General features: G+C 38.7%; 1 pseudogene; it reads right to left on the reverse strand.

The window, feature by feature from the left end:
* Nucleotides 1-4195: 4195 nt before the first annotated feature.
* On the reverse strand, nt 4196-11978 carry LOC110555040 (nucleophosmin-like; annotated as a pseudogene).
* Nucleotides 11979-12323: the final 345 nt, after the last annotated feature.

Here is a 12323-nt window from a genome sequence, read left to right on the forward strand (position 1 = left end):
AGTAAATTTATGCTTCAAATTCATATCTTGTTAACTGAAATATTCAGGAGGAGGATCCTCCATTTTAAGCACGTAGCTGAAGCTCTTCCCTGGTTACTAGAATATGTCAAGAAGCTTATCTTGAAAGGCTTATGTGATGGACTTTCAAAGATTCTTTGGGTCTGTACAGACACTGTACTTTTTGCCTATAAAATCTTTAGTAAAATCCATTAACAAGCATCTGCTGAAGGCTTTAACATCTCAGAAAGAAGACATCTTGCATAATTCCAGGTCAAGTTTTGTTCTGCTAGATAAATGTGGAAACTAGTGAATCATACATTGGATAATGCTAGGGATGCTTTTGATTTGACAGCACATCTGGAGTCCATAAAGATAAACTTGTGTTTCTCTGGTGTCTGGAAAGAAGATACCATGAGAAAATTTTTCTAACATCAAGCTAACATTAAATGGTTGTAATCCTATCACCTTCTGATATTTGTTTGCCTGAGCATGTAGTCTACAGTTGGAATGATGGAAATGGCAAATAAATGAGATTTGAGTTACCTTGGGTTTTATAATGAATATGAGCAATAATTTCAGAAAAGATAAGGAATTCCGGGCCAATAGCAATTAACAAGTCCATGAGGCTTTATCAAAATGTAGTAATAATGAATGCATAAATAACTAGAAATATGTGCACACTGTTTATTATATGGTATGACATAATTAAAATATAATGAACTCTATATTTCATATATACTTTACCCTACAAGATCATTTTATGGAAATTGTGCCTGAGATCATATGCCTTTTTTTCAGTGTTCTGCCATAAAATGACTTGGTGAGAATTCTGTTTTGGCATACAAAATTGACATATATCTGGCTTTAAGTTATTTAGGATAAAGTGAAACTAAAACACTTTTAAAGACAAAGTGCTTAAGTAGAGCACAGAAATGTATATTTCTAATAAATGAAATAAATTTATATTTATTAAAGAAAATGCTTAACAAGCTGCAGTTTTGCCTAGCCACTGTGCTCTGGGACTTTGCCGGATGGAAGAGCGGCATTACTCTCCCACTATACGTGTGCCTACGTTTATATTCTGTGTCTCCCATTCCTCTGACCTCCTCATTTTAAGCTGATATAACGTACAGTAGAAATTTATTTTTGGTCTTTTTCAAACACAGAACTTGAGGGTTCTTCTTAATGATTTCACTCTTTAACTAGGTGTCGACTTGATATGTGTCTATGCCTACAGCACAGTAACTAAGTGCAGCTGTGCCTTTGGGATTTATGACATATTTTTGTTGTTAGGAGCCAAGAGGAGTGGCTGCAAAGTAACTGAGTGGCTTAAGGGTGAAAAACATAAAAGAGAAACCCTGTGTTCTGAAGACAGAAGAAAGAAATAGCCAAATCCTTGGTCAGTGTTTACTCTTGAGCCAATTTGCCACATCATAGATTCCTACTTCACAGAGTTTCTGTAATGGCTCTGAATGATACAAGAACTGAGTCCTTTATGAAGCTGTGTGAGTCTCTACATTTTCCTATATTGTCCATCAAAATGATAAACAAGATGAGATTTTTTTTCATATTACACAACGGTATTTCATTTCATTTTATTTTATTTTATATTAACCACAGGTTATTTACTTTGTATCCCAGCCATAGTCCCCTCCCTCATTCCCTCCCAATTTCAGCCCCCTCCCTCATCTCCTCCTTAACCCTTTCCAAGTCCACTGCTAGGGGAGGTCCTCCTCCCCTTCCATCTGACCCTAGCTTATCAGGTATCATCAGGATTGGTTGCCATGTCCTCCTCTGTGGCCTAGCAAGACTGTTCCTCCTGGGGGGGATGGGCAGGTAAAGGAGCCAACCACTGAGTTCATGTCAGAAATATTTCCTGTTCCCCTTACTAGGGAACCCACTTGGTTACTACTGAGCTACCATGGGCTACATCTGAGCAGGGAGATGTTTTTTGTTTTTTGTTTTAAGAGCAATGGAAACAAAAATGAAATACCATTTGACTATAACTTCCAATCCCTTGAATTGTATTGAAATATAAACTACATATAGTCTGCTTCATACTGCCTATGGTTTCTGAGAGAGGGACGTCCTCAATGGATTTCTTTTACAGAAAAAGTACATTTAGTTAAACACAACAGGAATTCCTAACTTTTAATCATTTTGGTTCTACATACTCTGGTGAAGTTCATTTTTTTATTATTAAATAGAAATTTAGAGTATAATAAACAGTATATAATTATATATGTGTGTGTTTCTGTGTGTGTCTACATGTAGAGACAGAATTACATCATTTTCACCTCCATTTTCTCCCTTGTGCCTTTCCCTCAAGCCCTCCCCATGCAACTCTCAAACTGATAAATTGTTATATTTATACATATGTTTTTGTTGTTTCTGTGTGAATAGTTTCAAGGCTGACCATTCTGCTCTGGAAAATGAATAAAGGCAGCTAATCCCAGCAGGATGGAGATATTAATTCTTCTTCCAGCAGTCTTTAGCTGCCTGTAGTTCTTTAGCTATGGATGGGACCCTCTGAAAATTTCCTTCCTCCACACTAACATGTTCACTGATATTGTTATTCATCCAGTATTCTTATGTAGCCCTCTCTAGGTACGACCGGCTCACACCAGAATTTCTGGTATTCTGGCTCATATAGTCCACACACCTTTCCACAATGTTCCCTGAGCCATAGATGCAGGAACTGTATAGTATTATGCATTCTCCATGATGGTTGATTTCTACATTGTGTTAACTTGTGGTTTTCTATGATGGTCTCCATTTGATGTAAAAAGAGGCTTCTTTGATAAGTAATAGGAGCTACAGTTATCTGTGGGATAAGGGTAAGATTTAGAAAATAGCATGGACTTACCCTCCTTCAGCAAAGTGGTAGCTGGTTGGTGTTTTGTTTTGTTTTCTCTCTAAGGTCCATTACATTTATAGTCTCAGGAAGCTGGCCATTTTTTCAGTACCAGTCACGGTATTGTGCCTGTTGAGTTGGGTTGAAGTCCAATGAGACATCTGTCTGGTGATTAGCATTGGATGTGAGTGCCACTATTGCACCTTTATTCGTGGTCTGCCATGCTAGTCCTTGTGATTTACAGGTGTTGCAGCTGGTTAGGACTGCATGTTTCCTACCCTTAGCAACTGCAGTGTCTTCAGCAATAGAGTTTCATCCTCCATCCCTGAGATGTTAGCAACATGGTAATACTCCTGAAAACTCTCATTGATAAGAGTCCTGCTTCAACTCTAGTAAGCACAAAACAGAAATTATTCTTTGACTCTTGAAAATGTCTAGGGATAAAGAAGATCTTGCCTAAGATAATCTTATGGGATGGAAACTAGAATGAACCCATGTCAATTTAGCTCTGCTGATTCCAGAACCTACACTATGGACCAGTAAAAAAAAAAAAAGTTATACACTTTCCTGACACTCTCTCTTAAAGTTCTTGTGTCGACAGATACATACTCTTACAGTTATAGGTCAGCTAATTTCCTGTCAGCAGAGAAGACAAGATAGAATTTTAACAGCATTAATATACATCTTGTTTCATACATGCATCCATTATAAATATTTATCTTTCTCTACATTTGAATATTATAAACAATTATTGTAATATTTATTTCATAATATTGCTGAGTACTCTATAGTTATCCTTGACACATTCGTGCAGGAGCTATTTATTTATTTTGTTATTAAGTTTCATAATCCAATGATTTTAGGAAGAAGTATTTTATCTATTTTAGAAAACTGAAAGTCAAAAAACAACATTTGTTATACCATATTTTGATTACTTCAAGTCAACTATTAATTAAATAATAAAAAACCCACTTTTTTCCTACATAAAGTTCAAAATTTTATAAGTAGTTTGGAAATAATAAATTTAGCATTTATATTAACTTTATAAAAAAGACCATATTTTGACCCAATAGTTGTATGTTAAATAGATCCCCTTTTCCTTCTTGTTCTTTCTTCTTTCCTTCTTTTATTTCCTTCTTCTTCTTTCTTTAATTATTTTACTTCCTATTCTCCTTTGATTAAAAGATAAACTGTAGTTGTGTTTGGGATGAAGCTCCATAATTTTCTTTTTTTTTGGTTTATTTAAAAATTTATTGAGCAGCTAAGGATACAAAGATATTAAAACATGATCAAAGAAATGAGACATTTGCACAAGTAGTAGAAAGCAGTAAAGTTCTCTGCATCACAGGAAAAAGAAAAATTCTATCGGGAAAACAAGAAGTTGCTTCCAGCGTGCAAGGGGGAATGGATGGCCAATCAGGAAAGGGGATTGAGATGAAAATAGAAGACTTCAGTCTGGATTGTTGATGATATTCAGTATGGACTATATTTGTTTCTCTCCTTTTCATCTTTCCCCATCTTTGGGCTTAATTTACCAGTAGTGCTCAGGAATGTTCAATGTGCTTTTTCTACACTTGCTTGCATTTTTGCCTTAATGTCTACAGAACTATGTCCTTTTGGTGTTTTAGGAGTTTTTTCCTGTTTTTTTTTAAGGACTCTTGACCCATTGATCTTGGTGTTGATGGTTTTAAGTCTTTTCCATTTTGTTTTGATTTTTTAAATTTATTTATTCTTATTAATTACAGTTTATTCCCTTTGTATGCCCCCCCATAAGCTCCTCTCTCCTCCCCTCCCAGTCACATCCTCACTCCCCCTTCTTCACACATGCCCCTTCTCAAGTCCACTGATAGGGGAGGTCCTCCTCTCCTTCCTTCTGATCTTAGTCTATCAGATCACATCATGAATGGTTGCATTGCCATCTTCTGTGGCCTGATAAGGCTGCTCAGCCCTCAGAGGGAGGTGCTCCAAGAACAGGCCAATCAGATTATGTCAGAGACAGTCCCTGTTCCCATTATTATGTAACCCACTTGGACACTAAGCTGCCATGGACTACATCTGTGCAGGGGTTCTAGGTTATCTCCATACCTGGTACTTGGTTGGAGTATGAGTCTCTGGGAAGTTCCGTGTGTTCAAATTTTCTGGTTCTGTTGCTCTCCTTGTGGGGTTCCATCCTGTCCAGATCTTCCTATTGCCCACTTCTTATATAAGATTCCCTGCACATTGACCAACAGTTGGCCATAGTCTCAGTGTCTGCTTTGATAGCCTGCAGGGTAGAGCCTTTCAGAGGTCCTCGGTGAGAGATTCCTAGGTTGTTTCCTGTTTTCTTCTTTTCTGATGTCCATCTTCTTTGCCTTTCAGGATGGAGATTGAGCATTTTAGTCAGGGTCCTCTCTGTTGATTAGTTTCTTTAGATGTACAGGTTTTAGTAGGTTTATCCTATGTTATATGTCTATATGAGTAAGTATATACCATGTATGTCTTTCTGCTTCTGGGACAGCTCACTCAGGATGATCCTTTCGAAGTCCCACCATTTACCTGCAAATTTCATGATTTCCCTATTTTTCATTGCAGAGTAATACTCCATCGTGTAGATGCACCACAATTTCTGTATCCATTCCTCCACTGAGGGGCATCTGGGTCGTTTCCAGCTTCTGGCTATTACAAATAAAGCTGCTACAAACATGATTGAGCAAATATCCTTATTGTGTACTTGAGTGCCTTTTGGATATATACCTAGGAGTGGTATGGCTGGGTCTTGAGGAAGCACTGTTCCTACTTGTCTAAGAAAGCTCCAGATTGATTTCCAGAGTAGTTGTATGAGTTTGCATTCCCACCAGCAGTGGAGGAGGGTTCCCCTTTCTCCACAGCCTCTCCAGCATGTGTTGTCAGTTTAGTTTTTCATCTTGGCCATTCTCATGGGTGTAAGGTGAAATCTCAGGGTCATTTTGATTTGTATTTCCCTAATGGCTAATGACTTTGAGCATTTCTTTAAGTGTTTCTCTGCCATTCGATATTTCTCTACAGAGAGTTCTTTGTTTAGCCCTGTACCCCATTTTTAATTGGATTAATTGGCTTGCTGCTTTTCAGCTTCTTTAGTTCTTTATATATACTGGATATTAGCCCTCTGTCAGATGAATGGTTGGTGAAGATTTTTTTCCTAATCTGTAGGCAGTTGTTTTGTTTTGATGATAGTGTCCCTTGCTTTACAGAAGCTTTTCAGTTTCATGAGGTTCCATTTATTGAGTGTTGCTCTTAGAGCCTGTGCTGTTGGTGTTCTGTTCAGGAAGTTGTCTCCTGAGCCAATGAGTTCAAGGGTATTCCCCACTTTTTTTCTGATTTAATGTGTCTGGTTTTATATTGAGGTCTTTGATCCACTTCGACTTCAGTTTTGTGCAGGGTGATAAGTATGGATCTATTGCATTTTTCTACATGTAGACATCCAGTTAGATCAGTACCACTTGTTGAAGATGCTATCTTTTCTCCATTGTATGATTTTGGCACCTTTGTCAAAAATCAGGTGTCCATAAGTGTGTGGGTTTATTTCTGGATCCTCTGTTCGGTTCCACTGATCCACCATTCTGTTTCTATGCCAGTACCATGCAGTTTTTATTACTGTTGCTCTATAGTACAGCTTAAGATCAGGGATGGAGATACCTCCAGAAGATCTTTTATTGTAGAGGATTGTTTTGCAATTCTGGGTTTCTTGTTATTCCATATGAAGTTGAGAATTTTTCTTTCCAGGTCTGTAAAGAATTGTGTTGGTAATTTAATGGGAATTGCGTTGAATCTGTAGATTGCTTTTGGTAAGATGGCCATTCTTACTATGTTAATCCGGCCAAACCATGAGTATGGGAGATCTTTCCATCTTCTGATATCTTCTTCAAATTCTTTCTTCAGAGACTTGAAATTTTTTTCATACAAGTCTTTGACTTGCTTGGTTAGGGTTACACCAAGGTCCTTTATGTCACTTGTGGCTATTGTGAAGGGTGTTGTTTCCCTAATTTCTTTCTCAGCCCTTTTGTCTTTTGTATACAGAAGGGCTAATGATTTTTTTTTTTTGAGTTAATTTTGTATCCGGCCACTTTGCTGAAGGTGTTTATCAGCTGTAGGGGTTCCCTGGTGGAGTTTTTGGGGTCACTCAAAAACTTGGGGTATACTATCATATCATCTGCAAATAGTGATAATTTGACCTCTTCCTTTCTGATTTGTATCCCCTTGATCTCTTTTAGTTGTCTTATTGCTCTAGCAAGGACTTCCAGTACTATGTTGAAGAGATATGGAGAGAATGGGCAGTCTTGTCGTGTCCCTGATTTCAGTGGGATTGCTTTAAGTTTCTCTCCTTTAAGTTTGATGTTGGCTATAGGCTTGCTGTATATCGCCTTTACTATGTTTAGATATGTGCCTTGTATCCCTGATTGCTCCAATATTTTAAACATGAGTGGATGTTGGATTTTGTCAAATGCTTTTTCAGCATCTAGGGAAATTATCATGTGGTTTTTTTCCTTCAGTTTGTTTATATGGTGCATCACATTGATGGATTTCCGTATATTTAACCAGCCCTGAATGCCTGGGATGAAGCCTACTTGGTCATAGTGGATGATATGTGTGATGTGTTCTTGTATTCGGTTTGCGAGTATTTTGCTGAGTATTTTTGCATCAATGTTCATAAGGGAGATTGGCCTGAAATTCTCTTTCTTTGTTGGGTCTTTGCGAGGTTTAGATACCAAGGGGACTGTGACTTCATAGAATGAGTTTGGTAATGTTCCGTCTGTTTCTATTTTGTGGAATAGTTTGAAGAGAATTGGAGTTAGCTCTTCTTTGAAGGTCTGGTAGAATTCTGTGCTGAAGCCATCTGGTCCTGGGCTTTTTTGGATGGGAGACTTTTGATGACTGCTTCTTTTTCCTTGGGGCATATAGGACTATTTAATTGATTTACCTGGTCCTGATTCAGCTTTGGTAAGTCGAATTGATCAAGAAAATTGTCCATTTTATTTAGATTTTCAAATTTTGTGGCATATAAACTTCTGAAGTAAGTCCTAATGATTGTTTGGATTTCCTCAGTGTCTGTAGTTATGTCCCCCTTTTCATTTCTGATTTTGTTTATTTGGATGGTGTCTCTCTGCCTTTTAGTTAGTTTGGGTAAGGGTTTGTCTATCTTGTTAATATTTGCAAAGAACCAGCTCTTGGTTTCATTGATTCTTTGAATTGTTTTATTTGTTTCTAATTGATTCATTTCAGCCCTGAGTTTGATTATTTCTAGCCATCTACTCCTCTTTGGTGTGTCTGCTTCTTCTTTTTCTAGGGTTTTTAAGTGATCCATTAAGTTGTTTGAATGTGCTCTCGAATTTCTTCTTGAAGGCACTTAGTCCTATGAACTTTCCTTTCAGCACTGCCCTCATTTTGTCCCACAAGTTTGTGTATGTTGTGTCTGCATTTTCATTGTGTTCTAGGAAGACTTTAATTTCTTTCTTTATTTCCTCCCTGACCCAGCTGTCATTTAGTAGCAAGTTGTTCAGTTTCCATGTGTGTATAGGCTTTTTGCTATTGCTGTTGTTGTTGAGGTCCAGCTTTATTCCATGGTGATCAGACAAGATACAAGGGATTATTTCAATCTTCTTGTATCTGTTGAGGCTTGCTTTGTGACCAACTATATGGTCTATTTTGGAGAAGGTTCCATGAGGTGCTGAGAAGAAGGTAAATTCTTTTGTGTTTGGGTGTAAGGTTCTGTAAATGTCTGTTAGGTCCATTTGATTCATGACCTCTGTTAGAGATATTGTTTCTTTGTTTAATTTCTTTTTTGTTGACCTGTCCTTTGTTGAGAGTGGGGTGTTGAAGCTTCCCACTATTAATGTATGGGGATCTATATGTGATTTAAGTTTTATCAATGTTTCTTTTACAAATGTGGGTGCCCTTGTATTTGTGGCATAGATGTTCAGGATTGTCATTTCTTCCTGGGGGAATTTTCCCTTGATGAATATGAAGTGTCCTTCCCCATCTCTTTTTATTAATTTTGGTTGAAAATCTATTTTATCAGTTATTAGAATGACTACTCCTGCTTGCTTCTTGGGTCCGTTTTCTTGGAAAGCCGTGTTCCAGCCCTTTACCCTCAGGTAATGTCAATCTTTGTGACTTAGGTGTGTTTCTTGTATGCAACAGATTGCTGGGTTTTGTTTATGCATCTATTCTGTTCATTTGTGTCTTTTTATTGGAGAGTTGAGTCCATTGATGTTGAGAGAGATTAATGACCAGTGGCTGTTAGGTCCTTTGATTTTGATGTTGGCTGCGGTCATAAGGTTGTGTTCTTGATTGCTTTTTATTTTACTGTAGTGAGGTTAATTATTTCCTGTGTTTTCTTGATAGTAGCTAGTTTTCTTGGGTTGTATTTTCCCTTCCAGTGTCTTCTGTAATGCTGGATTTGTGTGTAGGGATTGTTGAAATATGATTTTGTCAGTGAATATCTTGTTTTCTCCATCTAGGAGGACTGAGAGTGTTGCTGGGTATAGTAGCTTGGGCTGACATCTGTGTTCTCTTAGGGTCTGCATGATATCTGTCCAGGCCCTTCTGCCTTTCATAGTCTCTGTTGAATAGTCAGGTGTGATTCTAATGGTTTTGCCATTATATGTTACTTGGCCTTTTCCCTTGCAATTTTTAGTATTTTTTCTTTGTTCTGTATACTTACGGTTTTGATTATTATGTAGCAAGAGGATTTTCTTTTCTGGTCTAATTTATTGGGTGTTCTGTAGGCTTCTTGTATTCTTATTGACCTCTCCTTTAACTTTGGGAAATTTTCTTCAATGATTTTGTTGAAAATATTTTCTGGGCCTTGGAGCAGGGAATCTTCTTTTTCCTCTATTCCTATTATTCTTAGGTTTTGTCTTTTTATGCTGTCTTGAATTTCTTGGATGGTCTGTGTCATGAATTTTTTTGATTTAACATTTTCTTTGACAGATACATCTATTTCTTCCATTGTATCTTCCGCACCTGAGATTCTTTCTTCTATCTCTTGTAGTCTATTGGTTATGCTAACCTCTGTAGTTCTTGTTTTCTTCCCTAAGTTCTTTCTCTCCACAAATTCCTTTATTTGTCTTTTCTTTAATTTTTCCAATTCTATCTTCAGATCTTGCGCTGTTTTTTTGATTCCCTTTACCCGTCTGACTGTATTTTCCTGTTTTTCCATCAATTCTTTCAGCTGTTTGTTTGAACAATCCTCTTTTTCTTTTATTTCATTCAGTGATTTAAACATTTCCTCTCTAAATGCCACAAAGTGTTTGGCTGCAACTTCTTCTATTTCTTTAGGGGTGGTCATAATCTGTTTGAGTTTTCTTCCTCTAGGTCTTTATGTATTTTATTTCTTTCCTCTGTTATTCTCTTCATGAGCATAGTTGTTAGGTCATTTTCTTGGATTTCAGTTATGCTGGGGTGTCCAGGGCTACTTACCTCTGGATAACTGGGTTCTGGAGATGCCATATTGCTCTGTCTTTTGTTGGTTGAGCTTTTACGCTGGCCTCTACCCATTGTGCTATGTTAGGTGTTTGGAGTTAGCTTCTGGTGGTTCCTGGGGATCTTGTGGTGGAGAGAATCTCCTTGGCAGGAAGATGCTTTTTCCTGAATGAAGCCTTCTCAGCTTTTTGGGCATAGTCACTGGATGGCTGGTGTTTTTCAGGAGTTGCCACTGCTCACCTCAGAGATAGATATGTGAGTGGTAACTGTGGTTTTTTTTAGTCGAGAGGGTTCTCCTCTCACCTGGGGAAGTCCTAAAGACAGCTGCCCTGCTTCTGGGTTTGTTGCTGTAGATTTAGTGATCTGCTGTTGTAACCTGTGTGTCTTGTGGTTTGGTCAGTTTTGTTAGGGATAATTGGTTGCCCCTTGCAGCAGTATATGGGGGTTGATCTTGGGGATTCTGGGCTTTTGTAGGTCTGAGGTTGGGCCTCTATGTCCCAGTACCCAAGCGGTAATCTGTGGTGGGTGGGTAACACTCTCCTGGTAACAGCAGGCTATCTGGTGCACAGCAGGTCCCTGGGTTGGGCCAGTCTGAGGGACCTATTCCAGGATATACTGGGTGGCCTAAGTCTGTCCCCTTTGCTTCGTTCCCTGTGATGATTTCTCCCAACAGTGACTCCTGGGACACACAACTCTGTGCTGGAGAGCTGGGCATGCAGTAACTGTCTGTGCTTTTGGCTGGAGCCCAGTTCAGTGATGATGGCTCATACTTGCTGGTCTGCGAGACTTTTTCCAGGGAAAGACTGGGTGGCCCAAGCCAGTACCATTTCCTTCCTTCCCTGTGGAGTTCTCTCGTGACAGGGATTCTGAGTCTCTGGTGTTTTACCTGCTGGACCTGGTATTTCTTCCAGGTTCTGCCTGGGTGAAGTGAGAGTGGACCCGACTGATTTCCACACCGTGGGGTTTTCCTCTCACCTGGGAAACATGATCGCTGTTGTTTTAGGGCAGAGTTCAGCCTCTTGGTCGCTGTAAGGGAAATGTTGTCCTGCTCCTCAGATGTAGTGTTTTCCTGGCACTGGCATCTTGTCCTCTCCTTGGATTGATTTTTGTGCATTTTTTGCTGGTGTATCTTGTACAGATTTCTTCACTGGAACTTTCTCTTCAGCTTCCTCCTCATCAAAATCATCATCTTCATCCTCATCATCTTCATCAAGTTTTACTTTTTTCTGTGGAATCTTGTTACCACCTCCAGGCACAGATCACTTTCCAGACATACTTAAGTGTTTTACATTGTCCTCATCTTCATCTTCTGACTCTGCATCTTCCTCTACAGCTATTAGGTGTTGTCCACTAACGTGCACAGGTCTTGATCCACACTTCAACCTAAAAACTGCAGCTGCTGTAACTTCAAAGCCCCCAAGGGAAACTGTTGGTTGTACAGACATTTTCAAAGTTGCCCGTGTTACTTTAATTGGACTGCCTTCGCAGTTCATTGCTTCTGCCTCTAAGATGTGTAATTCATCTTTTACCCTGCCCCTAAACTGACCGTTCTTAATGATAGTTGGTGCTCATTTTCATCATTATCCACTTTAAAGTGATAATCCATGTCAGCCTTTAGTTCACAACCGAAAAGGTAGTTCTGATGCCTAAGAGGGCTCATGTCCATGTCCATCGAGCCTTCCATGAGGCCAAGGCGCGTACTTCGGTGTAAGAGAAGTTGGACGGAGAGAACCACGTACCGCTCCCCGGAACAGACACGCACGACGGAATCATGCCAAGTTCTATAATTTTATTTGAGACAGGATTTCACTGTATAACTCTGGCTGACCTGGACTCTCTTTCTAGACCTGGCTGACCTCAAAGAATCTACCACACCAAGCTAAAATTCTAATTCATTCCTACAGAAGAAAGTAGCTCTAATCTGAAAAACATAGAATAAATTTCTATGTTCTCCAGCTTGTTTCTCATCATTATCTGAGCTTGACAGTATTTTTGGATTCTTAAAATAATTTATCTTTATGTTCTATCT

Source organism: Meriones unguiculatus, chromosome 15, assembly GCF_030254825.1.
Source record: "Meriones unguiculatus strain TT.TT164.6M chromosome 15, Bangor_MerUng_6.1, whole genome shotgun sequence".
NCBI lineage: Eukaryota > Metazoa > Chordata > Mammalia > Rodentia > Muridae > Meriones > Meriones unguiculatus.